The sequence below is a fragment of the Hypanus sabinus genome, chromosome 5, assembly GCF_030144855.1.
Source record: "Hypanus sabinus isolate sHypSab1 chromosome 5, sHypSab1.hap1, whole genome shotgun sequence".
NCBI lineage: Eukaryota > Metazoa > Chordata > Chondrichthyes > Myliobatiformes > Dasyatidae > Hypanus > Hypanus sabinus.
In genome coordinates this window covers 100,737,222-100,762,974 of record NC_082710.1, presented here as the reverse complement: position 1 = coordinate 100,762,974, position 25,753 = coordinate 100,737,222, and the positions used below count along the sequence as shown (strand labels likewise).

Here is a 25,753-nt window from a genome sequence, read left to right as displayed (position 1 = left end):
GACCAAAAGACCATAATCTGTGTGGATTGGTAATAATATCTCCACCTCACTGACAGTCAACACTGGCACACCTGGGTGTGTGTTTGGTTTACTGCTCTACTCTAACTACATCCATGACTGTGTGGCCAGGCACAGCTCAAGTGCCATCTATAAATCTACTGATGATACATCCATTGTTGGCAGAATTTCAGATGGTGATGGGAGGGCTTACAGGAGCGAGATATACAAGTAGTTGAGCGTTGTCGCAGCAACAACCTTGCACTCAACATCAACAAGACCAAAGAGTTGATAGTAGACTTCAGAAAGGGTAAGACAAGGGAACACACACCAGTCTTCATAGAGGGATGAGAAGTGGAGAGAGAGAGCATTTTCAAGTTCCTGGGTGTCAATATATCTGAGGACTTAACCAGGCCATATTGATATAGCTATAAAGAAAGCAAGACAGTGGCTATATTTCATTAGGAGTTTGAGAAGATTGGGAATCCCACCTAAAACATTTGAAAATTTCTGCGGATGTACTATGGAGAGCATTCTGATTGGCTGCATTACCATCTGGGATGGGGGGGTGGGGGAAGTCTATTGCACAGGATCAAAGCAAACTCGAACTGAGTTGTAAAATTAGTCAGCTCTATCATGGGTACTAGCCTCCACAGTATCTAAGACATCTTCAAAGAGCAATGCCTCAAAAAGGCAGTGTCCATCATTAAGGACCCCCATCACCCAGGACATGCCCTCTTCACATTGTTCCCATCAGGAAGGAGGTACAGAAGCCTGAAGGCACACACTCAATGATTCCAGGAGCAGTTTCTTCCCATCTGCCATCTGATTTCTAAATTAAAATTGAACCCACAAATACTAAGTACCTCACTACTTTTTTCTTTAATTTCTGTTTTTGCACTATGTATTTAATTTAACTATTTAATATACATATATATACTCACAGTAATTTACAGTTTCTTTTCTACATTTATCATGTATTGCATTGTACTGCTACCATTAAGTTAACAATTTTCATGATATATGCCAGTGATATTAAATCTGATCCTGATTCCTCTGAATGTTCTACCTTCCTCCCACAACCCAAAGACATACAAGTGGACAAATTAATTGACCTGTGTAACTTGCCGCAGTCCATAAGCAAGTGGAGTTGATGAGAATGGGATAAATGCAGGATTACGGCCAGAGCAGGTATGGTAGACTAAGCAGCCTGTTTCAATTCTGTATGTCACGATGATTCTATGCCACTGTTGTGACTGTGAACAAAGTCACCAGAGAGACGGTGAAGCTAGTGGATATTGAAGTCTTTATTCAGCAAAACAAGCAGCAGGCGTCATACTTGAGACAATCTTGGAAGAAGAGGCCTACCTGACCCAAAACTCCATGACAGTTTTATATGCTAAAGATCAAACGTAACAGCATGATAGTTCCATAGTTACCATGTATCTACTGTGTTTCCTTTGAATTACATATAATTTTCAAACATGTCCATCTTTACCCCCACACTCCAGACACCCAAAATGAAAGTTAATTCCCACTGACGCTGGGTCATATTCATGCATATGTAGGCTTCTGCGATCAAATCGAGTGGTTCTTTGTTTGCAATCAACCTCAAAAAGCAGCTCCAGGAAGACCGTTGTTCAGAGCTGCCTTTTAAATTCAACCTACAATCCACGTTTGAAGACTGGCTGCTGTTGAAATTAGTATTTGCTATAAACCTTAACTCCAGAATACGCCCTAACACCATTAAAGAATGAATGTATGTTGGAAAAGATTTCAACAATCCAATTGCAATGATTCAGCAGTGATCAGCAGAATGCAAGATATGGCCAAAACCAACAGCAGCCAGCTGGAAAGATACTGAGCCTAGGAAGCTAAGTGTGACCCTGAACTTCATCTTAAAGGTCAGACTAGTCCAGACGTTTGCAGGAGGTGACAGAAATTGGAACGAATAAACAATTCAATTTTGAATTTCTTACTATAAATTGCTTGGTTTAAGGGGACAAAAATAGTAAAAAAAAATATGGTTGTTCTGTAAATGAGGAAAGAAAATGTTTTTTTCTCAAACCAGTGAGTTTGAAATTCAGTCCTTTTTTCAAAACTGAGTTCCAAACATTGGGATCTGCACTACTTGATGTATCAGTTGGACCAGTTTTACAAATGAGAGAAAAGAAAATGACTGGACATAAATGAAAATCCCACCATAAAATTCAGAGTTAAATTTCCTGATACAAAAAACATAGAACAAGCGCAGCATAGGGTTAGACCCTATGACCCAAAGTATTGTGCCGCACTTATTAAACTAGCAATTAAACCTAAGGTAACTAAATGAATCCCTTTTGCCTATAAACTGATACCCCCAAGCACAGTCCTGCTCTGTTTCAAGCCCAAAAGCACTGAATGATACTCAGGAATGAATGGTTAACGTATGAGGAGCATTTGATAGCTTTGGGCCTGTAGTCGCTAGTTTAAACAGTGAGGGGGGAATCTCATTGCAACCTATCGATTATTGAAAGGTCTGGATAAAGAGGATGTGGAGAGGGTGTTCCCTATAGTAGAAGAAGCCTAGGTCCAGAGAGCACAGTCTCAGAATAGAGGGATATCCATTTAGAACTGAGATGAGGAAAAATTCCTTTAGCCAGGTGAATTTGTGGAATTCATTGCCACAGGCAACTGAGCAGGCCAAGTCACTGTATATATTTAAGGTGGAGTTTGATAGGTTCTTGATTAATCAGGGTGTTAAAGCTTATGGGGAGAAGGCAGGAGAAAGGGGTTGAGAGAAATAATAAATCAGGCATGATGGAATAGTGGAAAGGACTAGCTGGGCTGAATGTCCTAGTTTTATTCCTATGTATGTCTTACGGACTAATTTACATTGTCCCTTACACAAAATCTGAAACACAAGATCACCTTCACTAAACTGTTCTTATTGTTGTAACATATTATATTGTTAAACATTTGTTATATGAGCACTATCAAATAGCCAACAATAAGGGAAACTGGGCCCAAAATGTTTTATTCAAAAAAGTGTTTCAAAGAATTTTTCTGTTCCCACATATAATTTCGTAAATGCAGGGTGAAATTAAATGATGCAGAATCCTTTTGAAATCAGCTGAAAACAATATGAACACTTCGCAAAACAAGATACCTGGTGCCAGAGTGTCAATTTACAGGTGTGCAGTTTTGAGGTCAGATAATAATACCATTTTGTTGATTTAAGAGCTGTCAAATTAATCTCAACAAATTTTTGAGGTTAACAGATAATATTTTTCTTTATCTTCTGTTCTAATACAATTATTAACAGCAAAAAAAAACATTGAAAATTTTAATCCTTCCTGTGTACAGAGCTGTGTCTGATTAGTAATAACAGATGGTGACTTTGATAGGAACACAGACAGACTTGAGAGTTCTTCTTAAATTCAATTAATTCATAAATCACAATTGACCAGAGCAACGCCTGATGAGAGAAAGAGAATCAACATATGAGACTGATTGATCAGCATGAAAAGAATGCACCCAGGCCGCTGCCCTCAGTGTCCATCTGCCCACACCTACCTGCCCTGGACTTAGAAGACCGAACAGTCTGATCCTCCGCACCGAAGAGCTGTCCTGTAAGGTGGAGTGAGCTCCAAGTGTTGAAAGTTGTTCCACAATTGTTAAACATCTTTGATAGTTCAGGATATTTGAGCACCATTCAGATATATATAATCTTAAAGGATCAATTAGAACATTGGAAAATGCAAATAAAAAGAATATTGTGGTAAAACAATGAAAACCATTACCATTTCATATAGGGTCAGTAACCCCAGTGATTGGGGTCATGGTTCTAACACCAGCCAGCCCTGGTGTGAAGCAGAGGGGCTGGCTGTGAAGTGCACTTAGACCTTTTCTCTAGTGATTACTGCACTGCCAGTGAGTCATTGGAGAGTCCAGTAGCTGAGCGTCTGACCTGCAGGTCGATTTGGGCTTCCTATGAAACTGCCATCTGTCAGTCAGCTCAACTTTGTCCATTCAGATTAAATCAGTAAAATCTGTTAGGAAACAGCTCTTAAGAGGCAGTTTGTCTTGAGGGTATAAATTTATCAGAAGGCCTGACACTGGCCTGAAATTGGACCTTAGAGCCTTAATAATATTGATCTGGTGAGCTGCCAGTATCAGTTTTTACCTCCTAAGACAGTTCCCTCAATGAAGGAATTAAACATTGAGTCACACAGCTCACCAGTTCAGGTTCAAAGGCAGGAGCTTCCATCAGATTACCGAACAACTGTCGAATACCACCTCACTATTCTTGCTCTCTTTTTGTACTGCTTATTTAATTTAATTTTAGATATATTTCTTACTGTAATTTATAGTTTTTTTCATGTATTGTACTGTACTGCAACTACAAAGCAACAAATTTCACAACATGTATTTGATATTATGTCAATGATAATAAACATGATTCTCATTATGATTCTAAGAGGGAGGGAGAAACATTGTGGAAATTGCTGCTACTTCTGGCTGTACTGGTTATCAGGAAAGGAATAAAAACATCAGGTGTAGAAGATATAAATTCTAACTTGTTCCTGACTTAAAATTTTATGTTATGGTGCTAAACTCAAGCATATGTCCCTCACTCACATACCTAAGAATGGTGGCACTCATCAGCAGCTGTCCAATGGTTCTTTACAATATTTGGTCTGGTGTTTCCCCAGAGCGCTTTCGTGGAAGATATTGCTTCCCAATACAAACTTCTGTTATGAATGTTATGGGCATAAAATTTGTTTTGTAAACGGATGGATGTAATTAGATTCTTGATTCAAAATTCAGTCATTTACAGTATCAGGAGAAGGTTAGATCAATTATCGATTAAATTTAGTCAAGCTTCTGTGTCATCTGATTTCTACTAGTAACGTGCAGTGCAGTGACAACACTCACCTTGTGAAGAAAGGTACCCAGTTAATCTTAGTTGATTGTTAATCCTAAACTGAATCTACCATGAAGCAATAGCAGCTGTGATTGGTCAAAGTTGGGCGCATGTCTGAAGCTTCACCTTTGTTGCAGTGTCTGATCAGTCCTTAATTAGTTTATGAAGGAGACTTGTTCATTGCCTGTTTATACCCTGAAAAGAAGCAGTGCTATCTGCTGAAACCTCAGGAAAACTTTGCCTTTCAGCTGGAAGAGGCTGAAATATCGCTTTGTGTATAATGACACCCAGCTGCGAGAAACCTTCATCTTTGCAATCTTTAATTAGGTGCAGCTGTAGGCAACTAAACTTCTTACACGCTTTTAATTAAAAGAAGTAAACTTTTTTCTTTCAAATTTAATTTGAAAAAAAATAGACTTTTTTGCATTTTTTTGATTTTTATATCTTTTTTCAATGTATTTAATTATTAACAACTTGAAATTCAGATTAATAGCCTCATCAAAATAACAGGCAAAGGAGCTGATGCAGAGTCCAATCTCTGATGTGGCATTGATGCTAATGAAGACTATTTATTCTTTTGCAGACCCTTGAGTTTTTCAATGTAATCAGAAAGGCATGGAACGGGTCAGGACGTTTAACTGATTCTCTGTGACCTTCAGATGTACAAAGAAGTCCAAATGTTCACCACATCTACGTTTACACTGAAGATTCAATGACTGTGAGACAATGAATCAAGGGCCTAAATTGTTCTTGAGCATATTTTCAAATTGTTTTGAAAACACCAAGTCAATGCAGTTTGGCTTAGTCTTATAAATTTACTAAATCCATCCACTTTACCCACCTTCTTTCAGAACAACATTGTTAATGAAATCATTTTGGTGGATCAGTCTCCAAGTCATTGAGCAACAGAAATATCCATGTCATGCTCTGTGTTTGAGTGCTGCTGAATTGTTACATTGGAAATGGCAATGAGCAAAAGTTCACCTCAACCTCAGCACTCACAAGCTAAGGAGGAATAAATAAGTTTAGGATTGTATCACAACAATTTCATATTTCTCCATACATAGTTAAAAATCACCAGGCACTTCACAGGAACACCAAAAGTCAAGACTGTAAATAAGGAGATAGTAGAAGAGCCAATTTTAAATTTAGTCAAATAATGAGATTTTATAGAATATATTATTGAAGGGGAAAAAGGTTGGCAAAGTTTAAAAAGAAAACTTAGAATGTCAAACTGATGCATTTGAATCAAAACATTACTGTTTATAAAGATAAACTCTAAGTGATTTGGGAGTTAAATAACATATGACAAATCAAAGAACTAAATTGAAGTTAGGGCTATTTCTTAGGGAACAATCCTTTGGAATATTGTAGCAGGCACAAGAAGTTTCAAATAGATGGTTTGGGGAAATGTTTGGTATTTGTCTTCCAGTAGAATCAAGGCAAGCTGAAGTGTTCATTCATTAAAGTTAAGATTACTGTTTTGGAAGTTAATGGAAAACCTTAGCAGTTTAGGGAGGGAAGGAAAGGGAAAAGTCAGGAATGCAAGGTTAAGTGGAAAGAAGGAGAGAGACACTTGAAACAAGAAAGTTAATCAATTTGGGAATTCACTTTGTTTCTTTCTGCATGTAGATTCTTTCCGATCCACTCAATATTTTCAGAACTTCCTGTACTTACTTAAGATTTCAGAAACTGCAGAACTTTGGTTTTGTAATTAATGTCTTTTATCTTGTTTAAAGGAATAAATAATGAATAGCAGCATATTTTGTGTACTGGTCAAGATATAATGACTTAACAGACTACCATTTCTAATGCTCATTAAAATAGGCATTATCTTTGGTTAGATAACCATTAATCGCTCTTTTCCTCTTTTTTTAATCTTTCTTGTTCATTCACTCCATTGAGAGAATCAACGAGAAAAATATCTTCATGGCAAATTTCTCAATCCCCTTTTTAATAGACACTTTAGCCTTTTATTCATTATTATCCCATATATATGCTTTTCTTGTACTTGTTCATTTTACCTTGGTTTATTTATTCTTTAATTCAAATGCTTCCAGGTTTACTCTTTTTTCTCTGATCTCTTACTTTTGAGTTAAACCTCTCACTTTGTTACTTTTTTCTTCTCTGTTATCTTTTTCATACCATTTCACTGCATTTTAGGCATTCATTTTATCTTCTCAAGTGTTTTTTAAAATTAGTGTTATTTTCGCAACCAATGCAGACAGGAAAATAAATAATTACCAGCAGTGAACCAAAACCAGATCAGTCCCAAAGGAGAAAGAGGCAAGCATCAACCAACTCAAATATGGGAAAAGAGAGATTTGGATGCAAGAGATTCTGCAGATGGTGGAAATCTTGAGCAACACAAACATAATGCTGGAGGAACTCAGCAATTCAGGTAGCAAACCTGGAGGAGAATGATAAAGGCTCCAGATGAAGGGTCTCTGAATCAGAATCAAAATCAGGTTTAATATCACTGGCATGTGTTGTGAAATTTGCTAAATTTGTGGCAACAGTACAACGCAATGTATAATAATAGAGTAAAAACACTGATTACAGCAAATATATATACAATAGTTCACTTATAACCATATAACCATATAACAATCACAGCACGGAAACAGGCCATCTTGGCCCTCCTAGTCCGTGCCGAACCCTTAATCTCACCTAGTCCCACCTACCCGCACTCAGCCCATAACCCTCCACTCCTTTCCTGTCCATATACCTATCCAATTTTACCTTAAATGACTCAAATGAACTGGCCTCTACTACTTCTACAGGAAGCTCATTCCACACAGCTATCACTCTTTGAGTAAAGAAATACCCCCTCGTGTTTCCCTTAACCTTCTGCCCCCTAACTCTCAAATCATGTCCTCTAGTTTGAATCTCCCCTTCTCCCAATGGAAACAGCCTGTTCACGTCAACTCTATCTATCCCTCTCAAAATTTTAAATACCTCGATCAAATCCCCCCTCAACCTTCTACGCTCCAATGAATAGAGACCTAACTTGTTCAACCTTTCTCTGTAACTTAATTGCTGAAACCCAGGTAACATCCTAGTAAATCGTCTCTGCACTCTCTCTTAATTAAGTAGTGCAAAAAATCAAAATAAAAAAAATAGTGAGGTAGGGTTCATAGGGTCAATATCCATTCAGAAAATGGATGGTAGAGGGGAAGAAGCTGTACCTGAATCTCCATGGATGCTGTCTGACTTGCTGAGTTCCTCCAGCATTTTGTGTGGATGTAAGTAGTTTCTGTCAAGATCACGAAATAGGGCAAAATTTTTATTGTGTTGGGAAGCAATGTTTACATCTGACCCAATGGTTTTGCTGCAAATATTTTGAAGAATATTCAAGAATATTGTGGTAAAATTATGTAGTCACTGAACAGAGTTCAACACAAAAGACAAATATTTTGTTTTAATTGTCTTTGTAATAAGTGGACTACACATAACAGTAGGACACATTCATTTTGCATTTCGTACCTAAGATCAATTCCAAAATGAATGTGTGACTTAACAAGCAGGTTTGAAACTGTTGTTGAGCAAACCATTACTACCATCAGGAAGGAATTACAGAAGCGTGAAGGCAGACACTCAGCAATTCAGGAATAGTTTCTTCCCTCTGCCATCTATTTTTTGAATGGATATTAAACCCATGAACACTACCTCACTACCTTTTTTTTATTTTCTGTTTTTCTACTACTTGCTTAATTTAATTACTTTATATACATGCATACATATAAATATATTTTCTGTAATTTTCAGTTCTTTTTCAATTATTATGTATTACATTTTACTGCTGCTGCAAAGTCACCAAACTTCATGACATATGCCAGAGATATTAAACCTGATCTGGATTCTGAAAAGATATACTATACACTAAATATCTTTCAGACCTCATTTAGACATTTGTAATTCCGTCTTTAACACAAACACATCCTCTGCTTATAAATTAACTGTGTTAAATCAGAGTCATTTTGTTTTGCTAAATAATGGGCTGCAATTCAGAGTTATTAAGAAAATTACAGGAAAAAGTCAAGTGTACAAGGAAATGAATAGCATTAGTGGCATGTTCATAGTTGCAAAGCAATGACTTCTCATCATTAGTTATTGAGAGTATGCATAATTGATTAACATTTTATTAATCACAAAGTAGTATTCTATTTGTCTTGGTCTCAGTGCTATCACTGACATAACAAAAGAGCTTTTGAGGGAATGTGTTTGTTACTTCAGATAAAGTATTTGTTAAAAATCTCATGAAAGTTATATGATCCACGCCAACTGCACTGTTGGCAACTTTGGGTTTGAAATAACATGAATAATCTGGTAGGTAAAGAAGTCTAAACAATCCAGTAACACTCTGTTAATATGGTACGGTTGGGAGTTTGTTGAGCAGATTTTATGGATTATTGGATTATCCAACACACTTTTTAATTTTTTTTGGTGTTACAAAGTAATTATTTTTCCTTTGTGTTATGTTTTGTAACTTCTAAACATTAAACTAAATCAAAGGGAGTCATGGGAGTCTGAAATCTGGGTATAACTTTGTGTTTAAACAAGGCACACATGTATCACCTGATGATGTATGCAATTCACGTATTTATATGTATAACCAATAATGAATTATTAAAAGAACAAGAATGCTTAATCAACCTATACACATACATGATTACTTAAATATTAATGACATATTAAATACACAACACTTTGAAACACAGAAGTTTAAAGGGAGAAGAGGAAACAAAGCTTCAATAAATTTCAAGATTGGTTATGAATCAGAACCAGGTAAATTTCAATGGAGTGTAATGAACAGAATCAGGTGAGTTTAAACATCGAACAGTACAGCACAGCAACAGGCCTTCAACCCACAACATTGTGCTGAACCAATTAAATTAGTAACAAAATGGCCAACTAAACCAATCTCTTCTGCCCACACAATGTCCATATCCTTCAATTTTCCTTACATTTATGTGCCTATGTAAAGTCCCTAATGTTTCTCATTCTACTGCCACTCCAGAAAGAGGATTCCAGGCACTCAATCTGTATAAAAATAGACTTGCCCCTCACATCTCCTTTGAGTTTACAACCACTCACCTTAAAAGTATGCCTTCTGGTATTAGACATTTCAACCCTGAGAAAAAATACCATCTGTCTATACTATCTGTGTCTCTCATAATCTTATAAACCTCTATCAGGTCTCCCCTCTTGAGAAAACAACCCAACTTTGTGCAATCCGTTATTATATCACATGCTCTGTAATTTTGGTATACTTCTTCTTCACTCTTTCCAAAGCCTTAGCATCCTTCCTATAATGGGGCAACCAGATGTGCATGAGTACTCTAGATGGGCTAACTAAGCTGCTAACTGGAGTATTATAAACTGTAACATAACTTCCTGACTTTTGAACTCAGTGCCTCATGTAATAAAGCAAACATGCCATATGCTTTCTTAATCACCCTATCAATGTGTGTAGCCACTTTTAGGGAGCTATGAACTTGGACCCCAAAATCCCTCTGCTCATCAACACTGTTAAGGGTCTTGCCCTAAACAGTTTGCAGTCTCTTGACATTTGACCTACCAAGGTGCAACTCTACAAATTCAAGTTTAAGTTCAAGTTGAAATGTCTTTTAACCACATAAAACAGCATTCCACTGGAGCCAAGATGCAAAACACAGCTTGCTATTTCTCCACCCATATCTGCAACTAATCAATATCCTGTTGTATTCTTTGCCAGTCTTCTACACGATTCACAATATTACCAATCTTCATGTCTTCTGAAAACTTACTAAACCACCCATCTACACTTTCATCCAGGATATTTATTTATCTCATAAACAGCAGAGGTCCCAGTACAGATCCTTGGGGACCACCACTAATCACCAACCACCCGCTAGAATAAATCCCTTTGACCACTTTCCTCGGTCTTCTATGTCAATCCAGATCTGAAATCAACAGCCAATTCAGCATGGGTCCCATGCATCTTAATCTTCTGGATGAGCCTCCCATGAAGGTTCCAGTCAAATGCCTTACTAAAACCCATGTAGACAACATCCACAACTCTACCTTCATCAATCACCCTTGTCATTTTATCAAGAAACTCAATCAAGTTAGTGGAACACAACTTGCCCTGCACAAGATCATGCTGGCTCTCACTAATTAAGCTCTGCTTTTCCAAATGCTAATAAATCCTATCCTTTCTCTTTTCCAAATGCCCATAAATTCTATCCTTAACAACTCTCTCCAGTAATTTCCCTACCACTGATATGAGACTCAACCGTCTATAGTTTTTAGGATTCCCTTCCTGAATAATGGAATAACATTAGCTATTTGACAATTCTCCAGGATCCTGCCTGTGATCAGAGAGGACATGCAGATATTGATTTAAGAAGACCTCCTGGATGCACCTAACGAATTCTGCCCATCTAAATCTCTTGCACTATGAAGGTCTCAGTTTATTTTAGGCTTCTAAAAGGGTTGACAACAACCTTTTTGTTTTGGCACCTTCTTGGCCTGTTTGTTCATTCCATAGATGCTGTCTCACCTGCTGAGTTCCTCCAACATTCTGTGTGTGTCTCTTCCCTTAGTCTGACATATCTGTTCCTCAATGTGCCAGTGATTATTGAGAGGTCTGTAACATGATCCCCCCCAGAATGATTGCACCCTTGCTATTTTTGAGTTCTACGCATATAGAATCAGGGGACGAGCCCTCTATAATATTCCCTCGGAGTGCAGCTGTGAAATTGCCCCTGATTAGTGCAACTCCCCATCTCTTTTACCTCCTTCTTTATCTTTCCAAAAACTTCCAAGCCACAGAACATTAAGCATCCTTTCCTATCTTTCTCTCAACCAAGTCTCTGTAATGGCTACAGCACCATAGTTCCAGGTACTGGTCCAGACTTTGCTTATCACCTTTACCCATAATGCTTAGCATTTAAATACACTTCAATTGTATTCATTGTATTCAATTGTATTAATTCCTTTGCTCCTGCCTACAGTGGAGTAACCAGAGCTCCAGCAGGCAGAGATGACAGGGGGAATCAGGGCCCAAGTGAAAGGAAGGGAATGCTGGAAATGGGACCTGGGTGAGTGGAATGAGTAATGGGAAATGAGCCCCACACTGAATGGAAAGGATCATTGGATCCAGCACACTAATTGGCTATACCAGGCCCAGGTTACCGCTGCCATAGTTTCTTGAATGATCTTGCAAATGATCAGGGAAGACAAAAATAAAACATTTTGTAGATTGCCTCTGCGAGACATGGTCATGAGCTATTAAGCTAAATGGTTTCTTCTGTCTTATACAATGCAATGCCAATTAACTTGTAGCTGTGTTCAACTCTGTAATCAATATGGTATACACAAACAACATTGCCTTTCTGTGTTTGAATCCTGTTGGGTTTCTTGCTGTGGGAATTGCAATTGAAAGAATAGAAATTGGAATATGATTTAAATGGAAGTATGAGGCATTGCATTACTATGGGCCGAACAATGCAACAATTTGATTCATTATACAAATATTCAGGGTGGAGTGAAAGAGGAAAGAAAAAAATTGGTTTAAACAGCATGGAATGACTAGATTCATACATAACATTTATATACACTGTTTATCTACTTTTTTCTTCTTTTGTTTCAGATGAGTTTGAATATAATACACATACTTTATATACATAAAGAACAATGTCTTTTGGGAGACGTTTTGTTAGGACTGTCTGTTTCATGCACTATTTCTCTGAGCTGTGGATAGTTTTTTCCCACTGTGCTTTCTTATGCATTTACCTCACACTTACATACAAGGCTATCTGGGAGGAGCCATATTTTGGCTAGACACAAACAGCTCGTTCAGAATGACATTAGCAAATACTTGGCAAAAGGTTACTTTCTCACCCTTTCAGTCTGGAGTTGGTGTGTGAGACACCTATGTAATCATTAAACAATAAACTTACAATAGAAAAAGAAGTAAGGCGGTAATAAATTGCTTGCCTTTTACACATGCAGGGTTTGAATTTTGTCTGAAATCAGTATAAGATTTTATCAGCTGTTTGCACCAGTCTGATCCCAATCTTGCTTCACAGCCCCAAACAGTTATGAGATCAAACACTCTGAGTTTTGCTCCAATATCTGATCCAAATGAATAACTTCAGACCACTTATAAATGACCTGTTGGGGAATAAATTGTTTGGCGGGAAATTGTTAGGATGGGGGTGGGGAGAAAGGTGGGAACAGTTTCAGAAAAGTGATGTCTAACTTTACAAAACAGCAAAGAAAAATGTTTAAAAGTGAAAGCAAATTGGCAATAAACAACTTAAACAGTGTTTTCTTTGTCATTTCTAATTTGTAGCTAGGGTCCAGCACGTAAATCTCATCCCACACTATGCATCTCTCTTCACTACAGCTACACACTTTTCCGACACTTGGACACTCCTTGTACTTCCTGCGAAAGTTTTGCTTTCCCCTCTGATAATCTTTTGGATGTGTTATCACGTATTGCAAATATAGTTTATATTTTCTTTATATAAATTTGAAAGAAACTATTTGCATATAAATTGGGCAAAGATCAAGTCTCTCAAGGCATACTTGAGGAGGACTTCAAGAAATGTATCTGTGATAGTTTTCTTGAACCCTAGAAGGGAACTGGCTGACTTAACTCTGATCCCATGCAATGAGACAGGTAAAATTAACAATCTTGTTGTTAGAAATCCTCTTGGAAAGAGTGATCAATGTATAAAGGCTGATTTATACTTGTGCATACTGGCTACTCTATGTCACTCTACGCCATAACGAGCATGCATTGGTGTATGCCAAAATGCTAGTTGGTGGTGGGGTTTCTGTGCCACTGTGTTGAGTTTCTTAGTGAGAAACATGGACGAGGAAATGCATCTCAAATATTTTCGCATGGCCCCAGGTAGATTTGATGATTTGGTTCATCTGTTTGGTATCGGTGTGCACACAGCCTACAAACATGCCGGAGAAGACACAACCGGAAATGCGTAAGAGGAAATGTGATGCTACCAAGCGGACCAATCACAGTTGCTGCGATCTGCGTCACTGCGACACATGAGTAACTTTACTGGGGAGGTGCACGTCACTCTACAGCATACGGTACAGCGCAGGTACGGCATAGGGTACGTAATACCTATGATGTAGATGCGACACATAAGTATAAATCAGCCTTAAGTGCATTTCTCATACAAAAATGGAAGGTGGAATCGTTTGATCTAAATCCAGGATATTATTTTTAAATGCAAGAGACGACAACGCAGAGTGTAGTCTTAAGTGCAGAGCTGGTTGGGAACATAGGATATATGATGGGATAGTCAATGAACAGTGGAAGATTTTCTAAGGAATTTTTCATGGTGCTCAACAGAAGTATATTCAAGATAAAAGAATGACATTAAGGATGGCTGAGCAAGTCTTAGATAACAAAACAGAAAGGAAACCTCAGAGACAAAAACTCTGCCATGGACAGTCCCAAGCCTGGCCATGAAAGGAGAAGTGCTGGGCATGGGGCTAGCAATTCCATCCCCCTAAATTTGATAAGGGAGCTTAAAGTAAAGGAACCCTAAGGAGGTGTGATCATAATGAGAGGATTCACCCTGCAGTGTGAGAGGGAAAAGCTAAAATTGAATGTATCACTATTACAGTTGAAGTACAGAAGCATGAGAGAGGAGCTGGCCAAAGTTGATTGGAAGGGGAAACTATCAGTACTAATCATTACTTATGCCTTCATAATCTCAGGACAGACAATGCTGGTGAACTGTTGTTGGTGGCCTAGGCCCAGTAGGGGTGATGGGAGAAGAAGAAGAAGAAATCAAATGAAAAGCTCATGCATACAGAGTCATCAAGAGTAATTGATATTGCAAATGTGAACAAAACCACAGGAGCGATGCTGAGCTAGTGGTTATAGAAATTTTTAATTCAGCAAAATAAGCAGGTACCATACTTGAGACAATCTTGAAAGAAGAGGCCTGCCTGTCCCAATACAGGTAGTCCCTGAGTTATGAACATCCGAATTACGAACAACTCGTACTTACAAACTGAGGAAGGAGAACGCCGTCCACTATTTTAAGTCGGATCGTGATGCCGTCCGCCATTTTAAGTCATTGCTGTTAACTCTGTGTTGAGCGCTTAACTTTGTATCTGGCTTAAATTTTTCTTAGTAAGATTCACACCCCCCCCCACCCCCGGTTCCGGTCGGCTGGTGACACTATGAGATCAGCGCCGGGCTGGAAAACGGAGGCTTCCCAGTTCGATCCAGTGACAGACTGCTCCTGTGCCGGGATGATGTCAATCCAGTGACTTCCATACCATCTGTGCTGGGTTGATGTCAAGCTCTCAACTCAACCTTGTTAAAAAAAAAACACTACCACCTCCAGTTTAAATTCCCACGTGGAATATTGTGGATAATCAACTACCCAAACCCAGCACAACCCCCACTTTTCCCATTTAGCCTGTCTCAATGAGGTGGTCCTTAGGACCACCGCCCGCGGTGTTTCTGTTCCATTGATGGGAAGAGATCGCGATTGAAAATAAAGTGGAAATAATAAAGCGCTTGGAAAGAGGTGAAATGCCATTGGTCATTGGAAAAGCGTTAGCCTACAGTCAGTCAACGATCGGAACAATTTTAGAGGATAAGTGAGAATAATGGAGCATGTGAAAGGCCCTGCCCTGATGAAAGCTATTGTAGCGGTGTGCTACACGCAGCGCTAAAATTACGACACGGAGTCGGTAACTGCAGTCGAAGGAAAAAACTTTATTCGAAAACTTCAGCCTCACTTTTAAGCCTCCCTCAACCGGCCCCCCATGGCGCAGAGGCTCCAAAGCTCTGTGCTCGCAAACCCCCGTAGGCTATCTAATTGTGAGTCGGTTCGGATGCGCCAGGAAATGGGTCGCCACACTATAATTATTACTAAGCAATGCAAAAGTTTAATTATTGGAATACATACATTTCTTAAGTGTTTTATATGCATAGAAGGGTAAAATATATACTATACACAAAGACAAACGTTTGACTAACCGACGCTAAATAATACCAGATGTATTTATTCCGACTTACGTACAAATCTGACTTAAAGATGGACTTCGGAACGGAACTTGTACATAACCTGGGGACTGCCTGTATTACAATACATTACTTTTTGCTAAAGATGAAAGTTAACAGCAGGACAATTCTATCATTACAATGTATCTACAATGCTTCCTTAGAATTACATATTCTCCACCTTTACACCAACACTCCAGACACCCAAAATGAATGTTAATGCCCACCGACTCGGGACCACATTTATGCATATGCAGGCACCTGAGGTCAAATGGAATGTTTCCTTGTTTTGCAATTGACCCCTGTTTCTTTGTTTTGTAATCAACACCAGTTTCAAGAACACTGTTGTTTCGAGGTGCCTCTTAAACAATCCACGTTCAAGTCTGAAGATTTGTTGCTGTTGAAATTAGTATTTCTTATATACCATAAGTCCAGAATATGCCCTAACAATTTGAAAACTGTAAAAAGCAACAAAGAACAACTAAACAAACATAAAAGAAGGGGAATATAGATTTTAAAAGTAAACTAGTGCAAAATATAAAAATAGATAGCAAAAGCTTTGGTAATTATATATAGCAGAAAAGGGTGGCTAAAGCAAATGTACCGTGGGTCCCTTGGAAGACTAAGAAGCAGGAATAAAGAAATGGTCAAGGCTTTGAATGACAATTTTGTGTTATTGTTGAGGACAAGAGAGGTGTCCTGGAGAGATAGAAGATGAGATGCATTCACTAGATTGATAAATCTAAGACTGCTCGGATTTTGAGCAGGTCCAGGTGGACTAGAAGACTGCAAATGCCACACCATTCTTTAATAAAAATGAAAATATTAATAATTACATATGGAAAAAGGCAGATAACTGTATGCAGGGTAGCTTGACTTCAGATGTTGTGAAAATGCTTTAAGCCATCATTAAGGAAGGAATAGCAAGACATAAATACAAGAGGTTCTGCAGATGCTGGAAAACTTGGGGAACACACAAGATGCTGGATGAACTCAGCAATGAAGCACCAGAGGCAAGGGAGAAGGACTGCCATCCTGGTGAGACTGAGACGGCATGCAAATGGGCTGCTGCTCTCGAGCATACCCCTGGTTAACGTTCAGAACCTGGACTGAGAGCGAACTGAGAGCCGGAATCTCCTACCAGTGGGATACAAAGGAATGTAATGTTTCATGCTTCGTGGAGACCTAGCTGGCCGTGGAGATACCAAACCATGCTATTGAGCCCTCTGGGTTCTCCCTGTGCTGGGTGGACAGGTCAAAAAACCTCTCTGGGAAAAGTAAAGTAGGTGGGGTTTGCTTCATGGTCAACGATGCTTGGAGTGAACCCCAGAATGTGCATGCCCTCAAATCCTTTTGTTCCCCAGACATGGAATACCTGGTGCTGCTGTGCAGACCCTCCTGGCTGCCTGGGGAGTTCATGGTTGTTGTCATCACAGTGGTGTACATTCTGCCGCAGGCTGACACTGACCTGGCTCTCAAGGAAGTGTATGAGACCGTCAACACACTGGAGACTGCACACCCAGAGTCTGCCTTCATCGTCACAGGTGGCATTAATCAAGGGTTGCATACCATCGCAGGCTTCAAAGCCAAACATTGTGGTGCCGCCAACATCGCGGCCTCTCTCCCAGATGAGCTCAATCGCTTTTACGCTCGGTTTGATGTTGCTAACTCTGAGCCTCCGAGGAAAGTCACCACTATAACCGACAACCTGGTCATCTCTGAGGCTGAGGTATGCTGATGCTTCCAATGAGTGGACAGTTGCAATCCTGTGGGACTGGACTGCAGGGTGAGTGCTCAGGATGTGTGCAGCACAACTGGCAGGTGTGTTTACAGACATTTGCAGGTGGTAGGTGATACCTTGTATTTCTCTTACAACCTTGTATTTTTCCTCCCCTCCCTCCACCTGTTTATTCGGACGCCACATCTTTTTTTTTTTCTCCAGTCCTGATGAAGGCTCTCAGCCCGAAATGTTAACTGTTTACTCTTTTCCACTGATGCTGCCTGGCCTGCTGAGTTCCTCTCGCATTTTGTGTGTGTTGCTCGGATTTCCAGCATCTGCAGATCTTCACTTGTTTGCAGATGTTGTATGCTTTGATTTCCAGAAGGCGTTCGATAGGATTCAAGATTCAAGAGTGTTTAATGTCATTTCCAGAGCACAAGAGTAAAAGAGAATGAAATAGTTGTTACTCTGGATCCAATGCAGCAAAACAAAGAACACCATAATAATAATAAAATTCACACGTAATAAATGTCAATACATACGATAGCTGATATACATAGATTGATTGTATGTCCATAAACTGACATTAGGCTGTATATCAGGTAACTGATGGGAAATAATAAACTAGCGTTGAGTTAGTGGGTGGAGGTATTGATCAGTCTCACTGCTTGGAAAAAATAGCTGTTTTTGTGGCTAATGGTCCTGGCAGAGATGCCACGTTGTCTCCTTCCAGATGGGAGTGGGACAAACAGTCCATGAGCAGGATCTGTGGGGTCCTTCAGGATGCTACTGGCCCTTTTCCAGCAGCTTTCTGTATCTACATCCTTCATGGTGGGTAGCTGGTGCCAGTGATACATTGTACAGCCTTCCTGTCTGCCACAGTGCGGTTTCTGTACCAGGCACAGATGCAGCTTGTTAGGGTACTCTCTACTGCACACCTGTAGAATGAGGTGAGTATGGATGCACAACGTCAAGCTCTCTTCAGCCTCCTCAGAAAACCGAGGCACAGGTGAATTTTCTTGACAGACAGACAGACATACTTTATTGATCCCGAGGGAAATTTGGTTTCATTACACCTGCGACAACCAAGAATAGTGAAGAAATATAGCAATATAAAACCATAAATAATTAAATAATATTAAGTTAATCATGCCAAGTGGAAATAAGTCCAGGACCAGCCCATTGGCTCAGGTTGTCTGACACTCCGAGGGAGGAGTTGTAAAGTTTGATGGCCACAGGCAGGAATGACTTCCTATGACGCTCAGTGTTACATCTCGGTGGAATGAGTCTCTGGCTGAATGTACTCCTGTGCCTAACCAGTACATTATGGAGTGGATGGGAGACTTCGTCCAAGATGGTATGCAACTTGTCCAGTTCCACCCCCACATCATTACTGGCCTTACGATTGAGTTTGTTGATTCTGTTGGTATCTGCTACCCTCAGCCTGCTGCCCCAGCACACAACAGTAAACATGATAGCACTGGCCACCACAGCCTCGTAGAACATCTTCAGCATCTTCTGGCTGATGTTAAAGGACCTCAGTCTCCTCAGGAAATAGAGATGGCTCTGACCCTTCTTGTAGACAGCCTCAGTGTTCTTTGACTGTGCAGGATGTGCACTGGGACCTTGAGAGTTTGAGTGCAGTGTGCTCTTCCAGACATTTAAAAATAATTGCAATTTTTACTGCTGTGTTGATTATGCAGATGCTGCATAAAAACCTTACATAAGGTAGGATACATAGAACTGGGAGTAATGGATTAGTATGGATAGAGAATTAGTAAACAAATAGAAGGCTAAGAGTTGGGACAAACAGGTGTTCCTCTGGTTGGCAATATCGGTGGTGAACTGCAGGTATTCATGTTGGGCCTGCAACTGTTTATGATATACATTAACAGTTTGGAAGAAAGCATTGAACGTAGCACATCTAAATTTGATAATGACACTAAATTGAGTGGAAAAGCAAATTGTGCAGTTGATGTGGAGAGCCTGCAGAGACATTGATAGGTCATGTGAGTTGGCAAAGGTCTGACAGGATAAAGAACGATGTTTGGTAAAGGTGAGGCCATCCACTTTGTAAGGGTCAGATTATATTATTTAAATGGTGAAGGATTACAGCATCCTGTTGTGCAGAGGGACTTGGGAGTGCTTGTGGATGAATTGCAAAAGGTTGGTTTGCAGGTGAAACAAATTATCAGGAAGGTGTATGAAATTTTAGCTTTTATTGCTACAGGGATTGAATTCATGAGCAAGTAGGTTATGCTGCAAACTTACAGGATCCTGGTGAACCTCAAATAAGTTTATGATCCTTGTTCCTCTCCATCATGCCCATCTTCATGATATTGTCCATTTCTGTCCCTTATTTGTCTGATTGTTTTTTTGCTGGAATTCTTATTTCTGGTCTCCAGACTAAAAACAGTATTCTCCTATTTCCACTCACAATATACCTATAGACTTGAACTCATTCTGAGCTCCAATCACTGTCACATTCATCCCCTTCCTCTGGTGTTCCGTAATTCACACAAACTCCTAGTCCAAGTAAGCTTGAGTTTAAATAATTTCTAATTTGTCCTTGGATTTCCTTAACTCTTTAATTACGTTTCCGTCTTTATAACCTCTATGATCTTTAAGCTCCTTGAACAGTGGGTTCTTGCTCATTCTGTATTTCCTTTGGTTGGAAGTCATTTTCACAAATTTTGAACTTACAGTACACAACTGGGTCTCTTGCTATAAATCACTTTGCTATGTCCCAATTATTTATTCCTATAAAATACTTGGGAGTCCTTGTGCAGGATGACCTAAAGGTTAATTTTCAGGTTGAGTTGGTGGTGAGGAAAGCAAATGCAATGATAGCATTAATTTCGAGAGGACTAGAATATAAAATCAAAGATGTAATTTTGAGGCTTTATAAGACACTGGTGAGGCCTCACTTAGAGGATGATGAGCAGTTTTGGGCCTGTTGTCTAAGAGGGGATTTGTTGACTTTGGAGAAGTTTCAAAGGAAGTTCAAAAAAACTATTCTGGGATTGAATGGTTTATCATATGAGGAATGTTTGATGGCTTTGGGCCTGTACTTACTGGAATTCAGAAGAATGAGGGGGATCTCATTGAGACCTATCAAATGTTAAAAGGCTTTGAAAGAGCCCAAGTAGAGAGGATGTTTACTATGGTGGGGGAGTCTAGGACCAAAGGACTCAGCTTCAGAATAGAGGGATGTCCATTTAGAACAGAGATGCAAAGGAATTTCTTTAGCCAGAGAGTGGTGAATCTGTGAAATTCATTGCCGCAGGCGGCTATGGAGATCAGGTCACTGGGGATATTTAAGGCAGAGGTTGATAGATTCTTGATTAGTCAGTGCAGGAATGGATAGTGGGAGAAGGCAGGTGGAGATTGAGGCTGAATGGGAAATGGATTAGCTATGATGAAATGACAGAGCAGATTCAATGGACCAAATAGGCTAATTCTGTTCTTATATCTTGTGGTCTTACCTCTTGAAACAGATCACTTTGACAAATCTTTTGATTAACTATCTGAATATTTCTTTTATCTCAGCATTAATTTGTGCCTCAATATATTTAGCATTCGTTAGCAGTTGCAATATACTCCATGGGGGATTTTGAGTTGATTTCTTAAGAAAATTGTGCAGGCATTGGGTAGTTCCCCTTACCATTATCCAATGTTCAAGGAATTAACAATTTTTAGCAGAATAATAAACCATGCAAGAAGTTTTTCTTTCCTTTCCTTTTCCACTGTGTAGTAGAGATTTGAACACAGGCCATTGGATATTGAAATGAAAATGGAAAATTTAGTCCACTCTGTGGACCAGGCAGCATCTGTGGAAAGGGAAACAGAGTTAATGTTTCAAGACAGAGACCTTCCATCAGAACTGGGCAATGATTAGCAGAATAAATTTGGTTAATTTCCAGCTTTGCTACCTAGAATGAATGGGGTCAGAAAGTTGAGACAGTCTAATAATGCTCCATCCTGGTGAGACAATCAGTTTCAGAAGAGGTGAGGGAAGGTATCCCAGTTCAGTCCAGCTCCCTCACTCACCCCATGAAGCTTTTACCCAATCATCCCTTAGGAAGTACAGGAGCTAGTAAATTGTGTCCTTAATGTTTCTGGGATACAATTCAGAGATAAAATATTCTATTTTACTGGATAACCTGAAAATGTTATATATGCAATTTACCTCTTAGTCATCAAATGGTTAAGAAACTCCATGTAAGTGGATGAAATAATTTATAGAACATATTCTCTGCATATTGTTGTATTCCAAAATTGTGGAATTCTGGTAAAATTAGTGACTAGTCAAAATGAAGCTTTCCTGTGACTAGGTTTAATATGATTACTGCCAGGGTAAGTGGAAAGATAGGATGTTGGTCTAGCAATACGTACAGTTAAATCAGGGCCATTCAAAAAACAGAAATGACCATAATGGGCTTCAAAACTTAAATTTTCAGCTTCACAGCCCAACAGAATCAAATTAAGACTGAAAGCTTTGTAGCCTCATTACTTCTCTGATTAAATTTTATCGACTATCATGTGCCAATATATGTAGCACGTAGGTTTCAAAGTACGGTACTCATGTACTTGGTTGTCCTGTTCTCCTGCTATTGATTTTATTTTTGTAAATTCATGTGATTACATAACTGGCACAACGGGCAAGATAATATGAGGATCCGATTGTATTCCTAATGGCAAGATCAAAATGAAAAATTACTTAGTGGTGGCAAAGGAATAATTTCCTTTGATGCTGTCACATGTTGTATTTTGACTGATTAAGAATATTTACAGGCTCGATATTTGAAAGTTTACTGGCTGGATGTTAACCAAATTATTGAAGTCCACAGTGGATGTAAGTTATGACAGATTAATTCATTTGGACAGCAACATAGTTCTGCTTTGCACCACTCCAAATAAAATGCATAAATATATTCATTGACAGTAGTCCTAAAAGAGAAAAGATGGGTGGAAATACAATATTCTTTATCATGAAATAGCCTCACAGTAATGAAGGTTGTCAGAGGAGCCTTTTTTGATTAATTTAGCCCTTTCTCCTCATAATCCTGTCATGTGCATCCAGAAGACACTAGTATTGACATTACTTCATGTTCAGTTACACTGGAAACAGGTACGACTAAATGCTTTCTAGTTCCTCTGAATACAGTATCATTTGTCTTTGACTGTGCTGCCTGCCTGTACTGCACGACAGCACACAATGACAGTAATCTGCAGTGATCTGCACCCACTGTCAGCCCTGCCGTCACAAATGGCAATTGATTATTATGTTGTAGTTTTATTGACTAGCCTTTTTTTTTCATAAAGAGCAGCTTAAACTCCTTTATAGAGACAAGCCTGGATTTTCTAATCCACATTGTTTTAATGCCTGCATTAACTCGTTTGAAATCATTTAATGCCAATGAAAAATATCGCAGCTCCAGATCCTATTGTCTTGGCTATTAACAGCTCTACTATTTTTAAGTTTATCAGAAAATGGGAAATTTTCACCTCTCCTGAGGCTTTACCAAGGCATGATTTCACATTCATTTTTGTTTTGCTTTCTTCATTGAACCTGGATTTTACTAACAAGCCATGTTTATGTCCGGCACTAATTGTATTTGAGAAAATGCTGGTGCCTTCTTTCAGCATTACAGACATATGATATTGGGAAAGGAGTTCTAGAATTTTGACTGAATGATGTGCAAGTGCCAATACGCATATTAAGTGAAGATGGTATGTGATATGGTGCTGGTGACGAAACCATGCTCGGACTTTGGGCCTCGTTCAAGGCTAGAGACGTCCCATTGTTTGACTGGAGCTAACAAAGAAGCCTTGGCATGCCTCTGTGATGGATCTTATTGAGTATTAAGTTACTGCTTATTATCAGCAGGGGTCAAAGTGGAACCAAGTGCAAGGAGTGGAGTGGAGGTGAAGTGAGGAGTAAGAGCTGAACAACAGGGTTAGATTTCGGACTCCACTTGAATCTAAGCTAACTTTTGCTCGACATTTTATTGATCAGCCTTCCAATACATCTTGCATTGTGTACAGTAAAACTTCACATATTTGCATCTGAATTTAGTATTTGGGATTGCAGGGTAAGAATTGGAATCTGATTTACACATTTGAAGAACGCAATGCTTATTCTAGGCACATGCCATAGATAACAAGAAGTTGCCTAAGGCAATGAACTATCATGGCAGTTCTTCACTTTGGGCATGGCAAATCATAGTTTGACATTCAGAAATATATTGCAAAGAGCCATCACTTGTACTTCATACTTAGGTGAACTTTATTTTACAAATATTTGTTGTTCTTCTGCCATATAATTAACTGGGAATACTATAATAGAAATATATAACAGTGCTTTTCTCAATAATAATGGAACATTTATGACCCTGATTGCTCTTCAAAATCATTTCAGAGAACAGAAATGTTGAACATTGTGCTGTCAGTCTAGAGCCGTCTGGTTGAGTATGGCAGATTCCTGCCCCTAAATATTGTCAGTAAATCATATGGGGTTTATGCAATAATCCAGAGACACAAAACTGACTGCAAATGCTGGAAACCTGGAACATCAAACAACGATGCCGGATTGGATGAAGGGTCTCAAACCATTTCCTTCCATCAGTGTAGTCTGGCCCATTGATTTCTTTGTTGTCTTTGTGTGTTACACTACGATTCCATATCTTCATAGTCAACATTATCTTTTTTTAATTCTACTATTTGTAAGTTAACTGAATTTTCATTCCCAATTGAATGTGGCTGACCCAACTAGGAGCAAGGCAGTTCTGGATTCATTACTGTGTTTTGAACCAGTTTTGATTATGGAGCTTAAGGTAAAGGAACCCTTAAGAGGCAGTGATCATAATCTGATAGAATTCACTCTGCAAACTGAGAGGGAGAGGATAAAGTCAGATGCATCAGTATTACATTGGAGTAAATGGAATTACAGAGGCATGAGAGAAGTGTTGGCCAAAGTTGATTGGAAGGGGACACTATTAGGGACGATGAAAGAACAGCAAATCAGAAGGTGCAGGATAGATGCAGCTCAAAGATGAAGAAGTATTCAAAAAGGAAGATAAAGCAACTGTGGCTGACAGCATAAAAGGAAAAAGGCATACAATATAGCAAAACCTAGTGAGAAGTTAGAGGATTGGGAAGCTTTTAAAAAACCAACAGAAGGCAACTAAAAAAAGCCATAAAGAGAAAAAAAGATGAAAATGAAGGTAAGCTAGCCAATAATATAACCGAGGATGAACTCTAAGTATTTTGCATCAATCTTCACTATGGAAGACACAAGCAGTATGTCAGAACTTCGAGACAGAGAGGGGCAGAAGTGTTGCTAATACTAAGAAGAAGGTGTTTTGAAAGGCGTAAGTTAGATATGTCAGCTGTACCAGATGGACTAGACACATGACTCTGAAATGGGTGGCTTAAGAAAGTGTGGAAGCATTAGCAATGATCTTTCAAGAATCACTAAACTCTGAATGGTTCTGCTGGACTGCAAAACTGCAAATGCCACTCCACTTATTAAGAAGGAGGGGAGGAAAAAGAATGAAAATTATAGACCATTTAGCCTGACTTCAGCAGTTGGGAGACCATTATTAAGGATGAAGTTTCAGGGTACTTGGAGGCACATGACAAACTAGGCCAAAGTCAGCATGGTTTCCTTAAGGGGAAATCTGTCTGACAGATCTGTTGGAAGTTTTTGAGGAAATAATAGACAGGACAGACAAAATTGAGTCAGTGGATGTTGTTTACTTAGATTTTCAGAAGGCCTTTGACAAGTTTCTGCACATGAGGCAGCTAAACCAGATAAGAGCCCCTGGTAATACAGGAAAGATTCGAGAAGATTGGCTGACTGGCAGGAGGCAAAGAGTGGGAATAAAGTTGGCCTTTTCTTGTTCGCTGTCGGTGACCAATGATGTTCTTTAGGTTTTGGTGGCAGGACTGCTTCTATTCATGTAATACATCACTGATTTGGATGAAGGCTTTGTGGCCGTGTTTGCAGACGATACAAAGATAGGTGGAGGGGCAGTTAGTGTTGAGGAAGCAGGGAATCTGCAAAAGAACTTAGTTTGGGAAAATA

At 39.1% G+C, this 25,753-nt stretch overlaps 1 long non-coding RNA gene across 1 annotated transcript; it reads right to left on the bottom strand.

Annotated features, from left to right (window-relative positions):
- Positions 1 to 1,330: 1,330 nt before the first annotated feature.
- On the bottom strand, positions 1,331 to 4,950 carry LOC132393733 (uncharacterized). Its single transcript, XR_009512060.1, has 3 exons — positions 4,915 to 4,950; positions 3,553 to 3,706; positions 1,331 to 3,454 (listed from the first exon to the last, which is right to left on the bottom strand). It is a non-coding gene; the product is annotated as an uncharacterized LOC132393733 (long non-coding RNA).
- Positions 4,951 to 25,753: the final 20,803 nt, after the last annotated feature.